We start from the raw sequence: 16,619 nt of genomic DNA on the forward strand, positions 1-16,619 counted from the left end.
TTTCCTTTTGCTTGTTTTGTGTTGCTTTTTGCATCATCATAAGGCCATACCCAGACGGCTGGGTCTTTGAATATGTGTGCGTGCATCTTCCAACATTGTGTGCATTTTATTAGTGGATCCCTCTCATTTGGCTGGTAATGGTGAAGTTCTATAAACTGTCTTTTGTGGGTGCCCACCCACCAACACATTCTTGGCTATGCTACTAATACTACTAGTAATAATAATAATAATAATAATAATTCTTTACAGTTATATGTCTCACTACTCAGAGCACTCTGTGTGTAGGCAGCATTACAGTTTGTGTATGTGTTTTTTTCTTTTCTCCTGAGCTATAAAGTGCAGCTTCAGTTTGTCCCCCCATTTTTTTCACCAGCCACCACTGAGCAGCAGCTAGCCATCTCACTTGGTCCAACTCTCACCTATTTGTTAATCATATAGAATCTGGTTTAGTGAAATATTTAGAATGAAAAGGAGTAGAAGTAAAGGATTGAACATTAATCATTTTCTCATGTCGACAAATCATTGAGATAATATTTTCCAAAACAAAAAATCTACACTTTAAGAGGGACAAAATGTGACAGAATGAAAGAATCAACAAGCAATGTAATTAAACGACAAGTTCCATTATTGGCAAGGAATTTAAAAATTGGGTGGGACCAGTAATCGGCAACCACCATGTCCCTCCAGGATCAAATATCAGGACCACTGCTGTAGCCAACATGCTCAAAAAATAAAAACTTTTTTATATACACTTACCGGTAGATTTGTAGTTAATATTTCAAGGGACAGGGATTCATTTATTAGACACGCTTAAAGCTAAGATGGTGATGAGACTTCTAAAGAGATGGAAGATCATAAAATGTAAACACAGAAGCACCAAAAGTCAGAAAGAAAATATAGGAACCTAAAGCAAAAGTAAAATAAAAGCATGTTTAAAACTGTGTTGAACTTATACACCTATTAACATAGACTGGCTAATTTGATTTTTTTTATTTCTAATCCTGAAAATAAAAAAAAACATGTTAACAGACTGTATACTATAAGACCATAAGGCTTTTTGTACCAAGAGCTGTATAATGCCTCACTGTGACTGTGACTGATAAATCAGGAACTTTTTCTTCCTTTTTGTTTTTTATCCCTTTTAGTTATTCTGGTGTCTGTCTATCTATCTATCTATCTATCTATCTATCTATCTATCTATCTATCTATCTATCTATCTATCTATCTATCTATCTATCTATCTATCTATCTATCTATCTATCTATCTATCTATCTATCTATCTATCTATCTAAAGAGGTTCTATAAAAAGCCAAACTTCCCACAAGGGACAAATAGTTATACCTGTCTATTATAAAAACATTTTTTCATCATTAGATGTTAGATGAGACTTTTTTGTGCCTTGTGTTCTCACAATTCCCCCACCCTGCTGTCCTTAGGTGTGCTCCTCGTCGTCAGTCTTGAGTGTACCTACAAATAACTTTCCACTAAGCAACAGCGATAGCTGCAGCAGATCCCAGCACCCTCATCACAATGAAAGATGTACTGTATGGAGGTCAAAGTGGAGCTGTTCAAACGTGAATAATGTGAATAAAGACTACAGCTTCAGTAGTGGCAGATAGCAAGAAGCTTTTGGTGAAAGTGCATTTGATGATGCCAAGGTGCGCCAGTGAAGTAAGATGCATCACACTTGTATTCAGAAGTGCTGAAAGTTACGTGTAAGATGCCAGGTGGGTATAGTCTGCAAGCCTATAAGTAAAGCTGAAGACAATGCACAAGTCTTTTGTTTCTTTAAAATTTCTACATTTAAACTACTAATAACTGCGGTGGGTTGGCACCCTGCCCAGGATTAGTTCCTGCCTTGTGCCCTGTGTTGGCTGGGATTTGCTCCAGCAGACCCCCGTGACCCTGTGTTCGGATTCAGCGGGTTGGAAAATGGATGGATGGATGGATAAACTACTAATAATCTGTCATAAAGCTACATTTTTACAATTATTCAAACATTTCCTTATTTTTGTCCAGCATTAGAATGTATTTATAATTTTTCCACATAGCCTAGATTTTGTTACTTTGTATTATGTACATGATTTTTTGTTCTACTACCGCACATGCATTAATCATTATCAACAGATTTATCATATTCTTTTCTTTTATGGCTATCTGTTAATTTAACTCAAAGCTTGTGTTTTTGCTGTAGGGGTTTTGTTTTTCTCTTTTCGTATTTAAACATAAAGCCACAAATTATGTTATTCACCGTGGGCTACCACTGTTAAGAAGTTATTTTTCCATTATTATTTATTTTTGTTATTACTTAATTACAGTATGTTTGCTACTCCTCAACAGCTTATATTGCATTACTTTACTTGAAATCACTTTGTTTTTTTTTTTTTTAAAGAGCATGTTTAATTATTAAGAAATTGGACTATGCCAAGTTGTATAATAAATGAAAACTAGTACTTACTTTGATTGCTGGAGTGAAATACTATCAAGAGACAGAATAAACAAATTCCAGTGCTGGAAAATAAAGAAAAAAAAGCAACATACTTGATTACTAATGGCAAGGACTGGAAACAAACGCCTAGTCAGACATTATCATTTATGATAGTTTACTAAAAATATAAGCTACATTTATTGTGAGTAATTTGCTGAAACATTATAAATGCAGTATGAACGCCATACATATTGAAAGGCCACACACATCTAATTTTTGCCTTTAATGATGTATTTTGTTATTTAAATGAGACAACAGCCTTGGGAACCTTGAAACCTTATTGTAATTTGGTTAAATAGGCTGTAGTGAAAGACACATGGGACAGCATTTTGTATTTCATGGAATTCAAATAACAGCATTCAAGTATTTCAGAAAGCAACCATTATGAAAGCTGCTGTCTGGTGCTGGTATTATACCAACAAAACTAATTTTTGGCAAGTGTGTATGTATTTCCCACCTTTAATGCTCCCCAGTGTTAAGGGTTGGCAGACCTTTATTGCTTTCAGTTTTCCAACCTCCTGCTTGCTCATTTGATACCCAAGAATCAGAAACTAGCATTCTCTCACCTTTACTCTTTGTAGTCTTCTTTATGTACCTCAGATAAGAGCTAAATCTGAGTGTACACTATTAGTGAAGCAACTTTAGCTCTTGTAGACACCTGTGATACAAGTACGGCAGATATATAAAGCAGCTCCATGTTAGGTGTAAATCCAGCTTTATAACTGGCTGTGCCTCTGTGTGTTTTGTTATGGTGAAGTTTGGTGGTTTATATTACTACAACCCCACTGCCACTTACCTTGACTGTTGGCAATGTGTTTCGTCACTTACCTGTTAGATTCATGGACCGATAAATGTGGTGGTGATGGGGCAGTTAATTCAGAATACTGGCTGAAATTACTCTCACTGTGTGAATTCTGTCATAACCTTTATACCATGCTAAAAAATGACAGGAAAACCTGCAAACACATTTAAATATAAAATAAGGCCTATTACATTCAGTGCAAAATATAATCAGCACTACATCTAGAATAAAAGAAGCTGTGGACAATAAGCAAACTGCAGTACATTTAAGATAGGCTAAACAATCAGATGGCTAATATAACATAACAATATTGCCAGAAAACCATTGTCAAAAATTCTAGATGAACAAGATTGCAGGTTAGGAAAGTCAGACTTGCAAGATAAAATGAGTGACAAAGATACAGGGCATGCCAAAGAAGAACTTCATCAGGGGTTTGGAAGTGGTTCTGAGTGAAAAAAATGACATAGAGAAAACACTAAGCAAAGTATGCCAAGACACACTTGATCCCGGTGGGGGAAATACTAGCAACCTGTTTCATCACTTCAAAACAAACCATGTGCTTAAAAATCAAGATAATTAATAGTTGCAATCATTACCATCAGCCACGTGGCCCATCAGCAGTGATGTCAGTGGAATACAACAAAAAACACTGCTCAGGTTCATGCTCAGGCTTTGTAGGAAGGTGCATTTTGACTACAAAAGAAAAAAAACTAGTATAAAATAACAGTCAATAATGATGCATTTATGCAATTGCATTACATCAATGCTGATAGTAGAAGAGGATTCTGAGGGACCGAAAAAACATTGGAGCTGAGGTAAGACATGGCAGTGTGAACATACTTTACTCAAAAAGTTATCCCAAACCTATACCAGGAATGCAGCAGCAAATTAAAGGGGGAAAAATATAAATCTGACTGTTTTTATGACAACAGACATTTAGTCTAGTCATACTTTCGGGGTGTACGCCAGTGTAACTGATTAGCTAACATAATTAGTTAACTGATTAGATAACTTGATTAGAGTGAAGTGGAAGTTGTGTACTTACTGTTTGCCAACATCTTATTTCCTAGATTAGATTAGATAAACTTTATTAATTCCATGGAGAAATTCAGATGCCTACAGCAGCAGGAACTTGAAAAAATAAGGATACATACTCACAGGACAAATAATAGAGCCAATCAGTCAATCTATCAATTGATAAATAAATAAATGTATATTGTACAGATATTTCAAACAACATAAAGAGTATGTTGAGAGGAAGTATTGAATTGCCTGATATCAGTGACCCCTGGAGGCACTTCTTAGCACACCCTGGTGGAAAGAGCCTGTGGCTAAAAGTACTCCAGGGGCCTCATGTATAAACGGTGCGTACGCACAGAAATGTTGCGTACGAACCTTTCCACGCTCAAATCGCGATGTATAAAACCTAAACTTGGCGTAAAGCCACGCACATTTCCACGGTAATTCATACCTTGGCGTACGCAATTTCTCCGATCGGTTTTGCAGACTGGCGGCACCCAGCGTCAAAGCAGTGCTACTGTTCCTGTGTGATCACCTTTCTTTCTTAGATCCACATTCCTGACGCTGCTTTATAAATACACTGAAACTAACTGCATATTGTTTATTAGTGTAATGCATCTGATTGTAATTAACCTGCAGCAATATAATGGTCCAGGGAATAGCCATAGTATTCCAAATACCATAACTGCTTTAGCGTTGTAACTCTCACTGCATCTTCTTCTTCTTTCAGCTGCTCCCATTAAGGGTTGCCACAGCAGATCATCTTTTTCCATATTACTCTCGCTGCACCACTCGGAGTATTTATATCACTGTATCTGAGTGGGGAATCACAGCAGCAGCTGAAATATCGGTATACAGCATGAAGCAGACGCTGCCTGAGCCATGGCAAAACGCTTTATAGAGACTTCCCAGTACGGACTTCGCGGTTTAGAAAAGGTTTCATCCCAAGAACTCTAAACGTACTCAATCAGTCCATCAAGTGCTCCTTGTAGAACTGTTTACTTATAAGTACAATCACCTCACTGTAAACTTGCACTACAGTTATAATATTGCACAACCTGCGCCACTTTATAAAGTGCGTATTTACATATGATGACGGTATTCATTTGTAAGATGAAATGCAGCAAAATATGTTGATTATATTATACAGCTAAAACTTTAACTTCATTTAAATAATCTGTATTGTTAATAATTAAACATGTGAGGACACGGTGCCGCAGCGCTAGCTAGCTCAGGGATTGTTCCTGCATTGCGTTGTATTCTTGCGCTGACACGACACTGGAAAGATAGATGGATAGAATAATTAAACATGTACTACGAAGATATTTCGATGTTCCTTAAAAGTTTTGAAGAATCGGCGTTCTAAGCTTACAGATGGCTTAACGTCTATTACAGAGCTGATTGTGTGGCGATTGGTCATTTGGAGAAAGAAAAGTAAGGACAGGAATTGGAGGTTAGTACGTTTGAAAGAGACAGTACTTCTGTAATAAATTATTTCATCGAAGGTCGCACATGGCGCAGCAAGCCTCTTGCGTGAGATATGAACAATCACTGCGCCACCGTGTTCCCATGTTTAATAACATGCTTTCATTCCTATCATCATGAAAATGATATCACATATATATCTCAGTATTTTAATTATTCAGAGAGCTGTAATATCTCGAATGTAATGCATTCTGTGTCCTGTCGGAGAAAGAGAAAGAACGGAAGCACGTAGTGATTCACATACATAGAGCACATAGAAGATCAAATACAGAACAAAGCATTTAACGTGCTACTTGAGAAACTAGTAAAATAAACGATTTTAAGATGAAGTTTATGATGTTCTACTTTAATGGCAAAATAAACTACGTGAAATTTCGAGATTAAAGTTGACATTTCGTGCTTTTTTCCCACTGTGTGCCTATGTTTTTTGTTTGTACCCTAATACGCTTTCATATGACACTCAGACGGTGGGCTACGACTTGCCTTTTCACGGCGACTTTGATATGTGATTTCTTTTTTATTTCGGGCACTGTGCGACTTTGTGAATTTGATCTTTCGAGTTTCTCCGACACTCTGTCAGTCGATCAACTTTCTTTTGTTGATTATACCACTGTTTAAACCAACAAATAGTAGGTTTTTCCTTTGCCTCCACTTGGTATTCGCTGAAATTCTTATATTTTCCCCTGTGCTTTTCCCATTGTCTTTTCACAGAAGGCTATTTATATTGATTTGCATATTCAAAGAGGCGTAATTCTGGGGGGAGTTGGGGCGGGACAGAAGGCGCGTGCACGTGCGTTACTTTTCACGCCAATCGGGATTTATGTAGTGGAAGAACGTGAAAGTATGCGTGCGCACAGATTCCTGCATCTGGATTTTTCTGTGCGTACGCACAATCCCGCTTTTGTGCTTACGCCATGTTATAGTGTGAGTTCTACGCACGGCGTTATACATGAGGCCCCAGTAGAGTGCCTTCTGGAGAGGATTTTTCAGGCTGGCATCCAATTTTTCCACAACAGCTTCCAATTTGTCCAGGGTTCACTCTGTGATGGCACAGGCTTTCCTGATACGTTTGTTCAGCCATTGTGCTTCTTTTGAGCTCAAGTTGCTTCCCCAGGAGACTGGTGCATTGAACAACACACCACATACTGTGGACAGACAGAACATTTCCAGTAGGTGGCTGCATATATCAAAAGACCTGAGTCTCCTTACAAAGTACAGTCTGCTCTGGTCCTTCTTGTGCAGTGTCACTGTGTTGTCAGACCAGTCCAGCTTGTTGTTTATGTGAATTCTAGGTACTTGCAGCTGTGTATCACTTTTATATCCCAAAATGGTGACAAGTTTAAGTGATGCGCCGAAAGTCCACCACCAGTTCTGTTGTCTTACTGATGTTGACTTTCAGATTGTTGTCCCTGTACTACAAGACAAAGTCCCCCTCAACCTTCCAGTACTCTGACTCATCTCCATTACAAATGCAGCCTATAATGGAGGAGTCATCTGAAAATTTCTGTAGATGGCAAGCACTGGTATTGTATTGGAAGTCTGTTGTATAGAGGGTGAACAGGAAGGGAGACAGGCAGTTCCCTGAGGTGCTCCAGTATTACACAGCACTATTTTTGACACACAATCTCTTAGCCTCCCAAACTGTTGTTTGCTGGTAGGTAGATTGCTGTATGATATTATCAGATAAACATTTGCACAAAAATTAAAAGAGGCACCCGATTCTCCAGGATTGAGTGAGTGGAGGTAGGTGAGAAGAGGCTGGTGTCCATCAATACTGACAGTGAAGCTGACATTGTGGAGGAAGAGCAGGTGAATGATTGGAGGACACTTTAGTGTATTGAAAAAGTTTTCACCTTGCTATATGTAAGTTTGAATATTCACATAAAATTAATCACCCTACAGTCTAACACTGACAGTTTTTTTTTTCATTACACATTACTTGTGTATTAATGAATGTTGTATTAATAATAAAAATAATACTAGCCATCATGGACCACAGAAATGGGGGATACACACATACCCAGGCTACTTTTGTTTTGCAAATATTATAATTTATATTCTGCGTTCTTGTATTTTACATGCTAAAGTAAGTTATAGCATTACCATACTGTTTAACACACCAGAATTGTTTTCAGTAGTGGTACCTGAAATTACTTTACACTACCACTGAACACATTTTCTGCAGAATGCTCATTCGGGCATTTGTAACAAGAGAAAATACAGAGCAAAATACAATAATTCAGAGATGCAATTAATCTAAACTGCTAAAAAGGAAAATGAAACATAACAAAATAAACAAAACGTTTAAAATATTATTGGAACGAAGTGCTGCCAAAACAAAGTAAACTTGTGATGTTAAATTCATGGATACATGCACATAATTTCCAGTCCATGATAATAATAATAATAACTAAAGTATTGTTGACAAGTTATTTATTAACATGATAAGTACTTTTTGTTCATTGCATTCCAAAAGAGTGAAGTGTCAAAGATGAACATGCTATTGAGAATTTGCAAGAAAATTGTCACTCTCTTCTTCTATGCAAAAAAAGGAAGACAGACTTGGCTAGTGTTCAGCACTCGGCGTGCAGAATCTTAAAATGATAACAGAGACAAATATTAGATGGGAATCTAAATAGAAACTTATATAAATAATGACTGAACAGGATAAAGTGATAAGTCAGGTATTAGGAGCTGACAAGAAAACAGCACTGGGACAGATGTGGATTTAATAGATTTGGTGAACAGCATCTTAGACTCCCTGCTGGAATTCACCAATGCCTTATCAGGTGTTTTATTCCACATATCAGTATCTCATCTTTTGAACAAAACCATTCTTCAGGATGAAGATTACTCACAACCGACCAAAGACTTTGAGAAAACCGTTTTTACCCACCTGAATAAAAAATACTCAGATCCTGCCACAGAAGGCCACCTACAAATGATTTGTCTTCCTGATTCCCAAACAACCTGCATAAAGAATGAAGAGATGGATAACACGGAAGGCAGAGCAGTAGAGGAGATCAAATAAATAACTGCTAAGTGAACAATGGGCAGACTCAGCATTCATATTATCCTTTAGCAGGTGCTAAACCCTTTTTAAAAAAAGAAGAATTTAGCCATTTTTTTTTCAAAAAGCAGAGCAGTGTAATGTTGAGCACATCACCTCTGTCAGGTCCCTAATTACTCTGTACTTACCATGTAATTACAGAGTAACTAATTGTCATTACCTTGTATTTACTGTGTAACACAATGTAATGCTGTGGTTAAGCACTCTGTTGTAATTGTTATTCTACAGTTTATGTAAATGTGTACTTTTAAAAATTGTGGAATAATAATTACAACTGAGTAATTAATTATAGTGTTACACTGCATTACAGTGTAAGTACAAGGTTATAACAACTAGTTACTCTGTAATTATATAAGTAATTACATGGTAAGTACAGCCAGAGAAGAAGCCATTCATCTGCTACTTTTTTTACGAAAGGTAAATGTGCCAACTGTGAAAAAGAATGTGCTAGCATTTAGGCAGATAATAGGTAACATCCATCCATCCATCCATTTTCCAACCCGCTGAATCCGAACACAGGGTCACGGGGGTCTGCTGGAGCCAATCCCAGCCAACACAGGGCACAAGGCAGGGAACCCATCCCGGGCAGGGTGCCAACCCACCGCAGAGGTAACATATTGTTCATTGATTTCATTTGAAAAATACTGATTTAATTAGTCAAACTTTTTAAAATAAGCCAAGCAACTTTGATGCTATACGTAGCTATTCCAAACAGTCCTAAGAATTAAATATAATTTGAAATTCAGTTATAAATAAATAACCACTGAAGGGGAAGTGTGAATTTATTCTTCTGGATCAACAAATAAAATTTAAATTGACTGCTATACAACAGATTAAAGGTGGGGAAGAATGAATTTTATGTGTGGTAACGGAAATTCTTCTATTTATTAGTCTTTATTTACCCTCTAAGCCTAGCTGAAGTCAGGAGAAACAGTACACAATGTCCATTAGAGGATGGAAAAAATTATTCATAAAGGTGAGAATAAACAAAGCACAAAGAATCACAGGAAGCTTCAGTATGCCCACAGTGCAATTTATATCCGTGACTCAGAGCCTCTACTTTAAACAGGCTGCAAATTATTTAGAAAACAAAAACAACAAGGTCAGATTTTTAGCTACATCAAAGAACTTCATGCAGATCTTTGTTACTTTAAAGTAATCCTAACTACTCAAATATTGTCTGCCTTTTTCATTTAGTCATTTATTAATTGCCTAGACTAATATTTGGAAACTATGATTATACAAAAGAAAAGGTAAAAAAATATATTTACAGATGGAGCACTTGAAAATATCAGTTTTAAGTGTAACACGATGCTGAAGGTAAAGTGCTGCAAATTATAATATCACCCTCACATGAAAACAGTTATTTTGTAATGTGTCAGACAGAAAGATACAGAAACTGCACCACAGTGCTAATGCTTTATCCCAGTATCCATAGGTGATTTGATGGGATAAATAAAACAGGTAGATGGACACACAATGGGTGATCTTGTGTGCAAAGTGTGAAGGAGTGTAGAAAGGCCTGGAGGCAGAGATAGAATGACGTTAAGAGAGAATGTTAGGAAAAGTGCAGAAGCAGGCAGTAGCAGTAGAGCAAAAACAGATAACAGGTTTGTTGTTTTGGTGGTATCTCCTGAGACCATAAAGCAAGAGTGGTAGGAATCAGGGGCTGTCATTAATATAATTTTATAGTAATATAATTTAATATAAGTGGTCAGAATTTTAAGTTTTATTAAAACTGTAAATCTTTTACAATACTGTTTGCCATTATGAATGATTTGACATCATGTCTGTTCAAAAAGCTGTGGTTAATGTCATATGAACTGAAAGTTATAAAACACTTTATTTTATTGTATTTTTCAGTGCATTTTTTATTTTTAACTATCTCTTAATAAAATGGACGAGGGAGCACTAGCGATAGATACATTAATGGACTGATACTGTATACAAGCCACTTCAGAATATGATCAACTGAACAGATGCTTACTAAGCCCTTTACTAAAATTTTGTTTTTCGTGAATAACTGGAATTAGTTTTAGAATTTATTGATCCATCAATGAACATAAATCAGTGGACCTTGTATAGTTCATACTTATATAAGGAATTGAGTCATTAATACATACAGTGAAATTTTTACTTGCATATGCTAATCAACATGGAATATGTTACCACTCTTTAAGCACCACGATTAATGAATATAGTTTCCTTACCTCAAAATGTCTGCCTTCCTTACCCTAAATAACTAATTTAACTTTTATACAGATGTTTACCACCCTCTCCCTAGGGTTCTGACATTGGTGTGATTGGGAAGCTTAAATGCCTTAGAGATCATCAGAGCTATGTTATCTAAATATCAATGCTACTGATAAAATTACCACCAGCAAACTGAAGATAAGAGGCCAGACAAGAAACCATAACTGCCTTACATGAATGAATGTTCTAATTAAATCACAGAAAATCTCACCTAAAGCAGAAATATCTAGACCCACTCCTGGAACCAGGTCTGGTAGGGGTGTTCACAGGCAAGTGCCTGATGGCTCGGTAAAGTACATAATCTGGTTAGGATCACCTCAAAAAAGCTACTGGATTTAACATATGAGCTTACTATTTGCAAGCAGATGAATGAGGGTCAGATACAATGTCAAACAAGAATGAACTTGAAGCAATTAAACTGGAATATGGATATGGAAACTAACTATTTGTGTGGAAGGATGATAAATACAGGCTACTAATAGTCAAACCAACCTCTACATTTAGCAATGCATCTAGAACCAGATTTCGAGCATCATGGGTGACTTATCTCCTAGTCTGAAATTACTTTACAAGTGAGAACTTTGGTGGGATGATCATAAACTCCCAGTTGGGCAACATACAGCTGGAGTTTGTTCTAGTAGACGAGCTGCCTCAATGCAACGTTAAGTGGCAGAAATAAACAAATTCATTCTACCTTTTTAGAATCATTGCTGGACTCACCCTCTGTGGTAGGTTAGGGATCTCAGAAATATTAGAAGATGCAGAAGTGTATTTACCACTTCTCCAGATAGAGAAAAGCCACTTGAGGTGCTTTGGGTATGCAGTTAGCATGCCCCAGGATGCTTCTTTTGGGAGTTGTACAAGACACAGACTACTTGGAGAAAGTTGAAGAACATACTCGGGACACGATGGTGAGGTTATATCCTTCGACTGTCCTGGTAGGTGTCACACGTGTGCGCTTGGGGAACAACATAAGGGTATTGCTGATTGCAATTCTCCACCAAGACCTGAGGGGGTGCTATACAATAATGATCTCTCTTCTCCTTTCCTCTCTGCAAAAAAGAAGACTGACGTATTTTCACCAGTGAAGTAACTTCTGGGGTCCTACCCCCTGGATCCTCCTCTTCCTCCCGGGATCCTCCAAAATAGGAAACACCACCATCTTAGGCAGTCCAACTGATTCCTCAGTATGACTCGACATTGCGAAGTACAACACATTTTCTTTGAGGTCTTTTGTATACCTTATAATATATTGGGTTAGCTTCAAGTTGCCTCAGACCTCTTTTTCTGTTCTTTTGTCTCATTACATACATAGATATGGTTATTCTCCAAGAACAGCTCAATGATGTTGCTGGGAATAAGGAGGTCTGGTCAGACCAGCGTGTTACTACTGTAGCCCTCAGTAACAAAAGTGGAATGAAATTGATAACTGTGGTGATGACATTTTATTAGCATGTAATGAAGTAACTCTTAATTTAGCACATTGCAGAGAGACGTGCAACTATTTTTTTGAAGCTATTGTGAAGACTGGCTCAGACACAGAAAGGCAGACACATACATGTCACCCAACACACGTTTATTTAATTGACTATTTACAATGTTCCTGTGCCCACATACCCCACAGTCCTGGCCACAACACAATGCCTTCTTCAGGCCGCCTCCTTGTCTTCCTCCCGACGTCATCCTACTTCCTCCCGATTCTTGTCCATGACTGGAGGGAGGCGGCCCCTTTTATACACACCCGGATGTGCTCCAGGTGCTCCCCGGCAATCTTCCAGCGGCACTCCCCAGTGTGGCGGAAGTGTCGGCTGTGTACCCGGAAGCACTCCGGGTGTCCCTTCTTTTCTTCCCCCCAGCACCTCCGGGTGTGGCGGAAGCGCTGGGGTCCAGGGTCCCCAAGGCATCAGGGCACCCCCTGGCAGTGCCCACGGGCCCCTACAGGGTAGAGCTTCCAAGCTCTGTACCCGTGGCCCCCAATACAACCAGGGCGGACGCCCCCTCACGTTCTGGAGGAGGAATGGGCCCTCCTCCTGTCCTCCTGGGCGTCCCGGCCGGGCGTGAGCCCCATCCGGGTGCCACACTATGTAAGCCTTATTAAGATAAAATTAAGATCCTGTCCAATCCTTGTTACATAGTAGTAAGTGATTGACAGTAGGATAATATCTAAAGTGTTAACAAAAGGACATTATTGTTATAGATATATTTGATAATAATTGCCCCTAAAGATTTTAAACTTGGTCTAAAATGTTACATGCATATATTTGGTGTGTTTATAAAATTTTGTTTTAAAATACATCTTTTGTCCTTTAGTCCCTGGTTTGTGATACAAAACTATAGTAATATTCCTTACACTCCAATTCTTTTCATATTTTCATTGAAAACAATTCAGTGTTTAGTATAATTAAGTTCACATGAAAATAAACTTTTTTAATTAGAATAAGCTATGAGTACACGATTTGATAACATGAATGGTGTATTAGAGTACCATGGGGGTTGCTTGGTTGACAATCAATCAACTGATCTGCTTTTTCTATAAGATTTTAAACACTCAAGAGACAGACTTAAACATATGAGGAATTCACAGGAGCCCCACGATAACTCAACTATGCAGAATCCTTGATTCTTCTTTCTCTTTGCACTTTCCTTGGCTCCTTTGTACACCTAATGGGTGCAGGTGTTCCGCTCGACAACCAGCAGAATATCAGTAGTGAAACAGCTGAACTGACCAGAGCAGCATATAACAAGCAATCCGCTCGCCTCCCCATTGAACATCCCATAATGACATTGTCTCATAGTAGTTCGCTCCCACACCCACAAGCCTGAACTGCTGCACTGTTTTTATTTAAAAACTCACCACACACTGCCAAGGACTACCTTAATGTGCTTTACCACAGAACAACATGCCTACCGCAAATAACCATTAGACAAGGCATTAATGTTATCACTGCTTCATTTAATTTTTCCTTTGTAATTTAAAGATGTATACTCTGTTAAATTTTCTAAGATAGAAAATGGGTTTTCCAATGTTGTTAATAGTGCTTTCAAGGTTATACAATATATATTGACTTTAAATAGTAACTCTAAATTGGCCTGGTGTTTCCGGTTATGTGCCCAGTGCTACTGAAATGGATTAAGTATTTCTAGGACCCTAGAATTAGATTAAGTAGGTTAAATAAATAGATGTTAACTCAATGTGGATTTAAGCAATCTTAAACGTTTTGATACTACTTTGTTCTAATGAAATCATCATAAGAACAGTTTTTCCTCATCTACTATTCCTTGTGGTTCCTTGCCTGCTTAACCTTTATCATTGTGTCAGCTGTAATATATAATATATTTAACTAGTACAGGTGTCAATACTACTGCTAATACTACTATTTAATTTCATATATGAGTCAAGTCAAGTCAAGTTGGGGAGCATGCACTGGTACAACAAGACGTGAGACGCAAGACCACAGATGGTGTGTCACTTGCTCACAGATTCTTTATCTGCCCTCAGAGCCTTAGCGGCCATCCTTCTCAGTTCCTGGTACAGACCACAGTTGCCATTGAGCCGTGCGCTGTGATTCCTCTCGATGATATCCAGGGTGTCCTGCAAGATGAAACACCTCCTTCTGGGAACACTGGTAACACCAACACAACCCTCAGCAACCTTCAGGGTCTTGTCACGGAAGGTCTCCCACATCACATTAGGATCGGCAGTTGCACCCAAATCCACAAGTTCCTCACACAAACTGCATGCAAATGCATTAGAAACAGCCTGGTATTGGAGTCTGGTCAAGTCCAAGCTCATTTTCCTAGTAGGTGGTAACCCACTGGACCTAAGCTGGATCTTCAGAGTAGCAACAACAAGTCTGTGGTCACATTTCACAAATTGGGCACTTCTGTAGATCCTGCAGTTTTGCAAGGGCCTCCAGCGTTTACCAATGAGAATGTGCTCGATCTCCTTCACTGCACCACCAGTATTGGAGTACCAAGTCCAACAATGCGGGTCAGGATGCTTTAACCATGATCCAGTGATTCACAGCCCCTGACCTTTTGCAAAGTCAAGGAACATAGAGGCACTTTTACCATGGTCACCAGACCCATGGGGACTGAGACAATCCTCATAGCCAGCCCTGTCAGTGCCAGTGGTTGCAATGAAGTCACCCATGACCAGAGCAGTGTCACCTTGTGGGCACCCATCAACCACCGAGTGAAGTTATGAATAAAATGTCTTCCTCCCCAGAACATCACTCACCGTGGTCGGAGCATACACTGAGACAACGCACAAGGCACCCAGGGAATGCCGTAATCTGAGTCTCATAATACACTCTTTGAAAGGAGTACCATTGGATACCATTGGAAGAAGCCAATCTGTTACAGCAACAGCTACTCCCCGAGTATTACAGCCATCAGAGCGACCAGACCAATAAAAGGTGTATACACCTACAGAGATCTGGCCAGTCCCAGGTGTGCGCACCTCAGAGAGTGCCGCCACTGAAATGTGGAGTTTATGCAGCTCCTCCGATAGAAGAGGAAGATGATCATCATGCCAGAGAGACAAGACGTTCCATGCGCTTACCCGGATGGGCCGCCTCAAATTGGGACCCGAGTGCTGCCGTGCAGCGAGCAACGCCTCAGCAGAACACCAGTTCTTATCCCTAACAGACCTTTAATATATGGGCAGAGGAAAATGATTACTGTTACCATTTAGCAATCAGAGTCTTGTTTCATTTGCTAAAACAGCATTTTCATTTGCTCTGCTTCACTACACTGGGTAAAATTATTTTAAACCTAAAATTTGCTTTTTGAAACTATGACCATTCTCTGCTTCATGTTAAAAACACAAACAAACACAACTTTACTTTTTGTTCAGTATATCTTCACTTTATGTTTAAATGTTTTTTTCCTGGCAATCCTCATGTGAACTAAAGTGGCATTGAGTGAAGTCATTACTTTGAATGAAATTGATTTCTTTTGAAATATTAATGAAAAGACACTTCAATTTAAAACCAAATGCCTGCCATTCTAATTACAAAATAACATTGCTGTATGTGTACATAACTGTAAATTAACAATTTAAAAACTGCAAGATATAATAAATAGCAATGTTTGACAGTTAGTGGAAACAACAGGATTGGTAGGATTGAGGTGGCCTGTGTAGTCCATTAGACTGAAAGAAACTTTAATAGCTGCATTCTTCTCATCGTACGTTCCAGTAATTCTAGAGTTCTTACAAATAATTTACCGACTTTGTAGTAATTCATTAAAGTAACTGGGAGAAAGCACCATCATTAACAGCACGCCTTCCATCCAGCCATAAGAAATATATATTTTTAATACTGTAACAACCGTGGGAAGAGAAAGTCAGAGAATGAATTCAGGCACCTTACTCCAGACCAGTGGTATGGCCCTAAAAGGACCTTTGGCTTCTTCAGCAATGCCTCTACCTTGCAACCAGGTCTTCTGCGTCAGCATGCACTCCCAACTGCCTTGTCCCATCGGCCTATAGTCACAC

This window comes from Erpetoichthys calabaricus, chromosome 5 (assembly GCF_900747795.2).
Source record: "Erpetoichthys calabaricus chromosome 5, fErpCal1.3, whole genome shotgun sequence".
In the NCBI taxonomy this organism is placed as follows: Eukaryota; Metazoa; Chordata; class Cladistia; order Polypteriformes; family Polypteridae; genus Erpetoichthys; species Erpetoichthys calabaricus.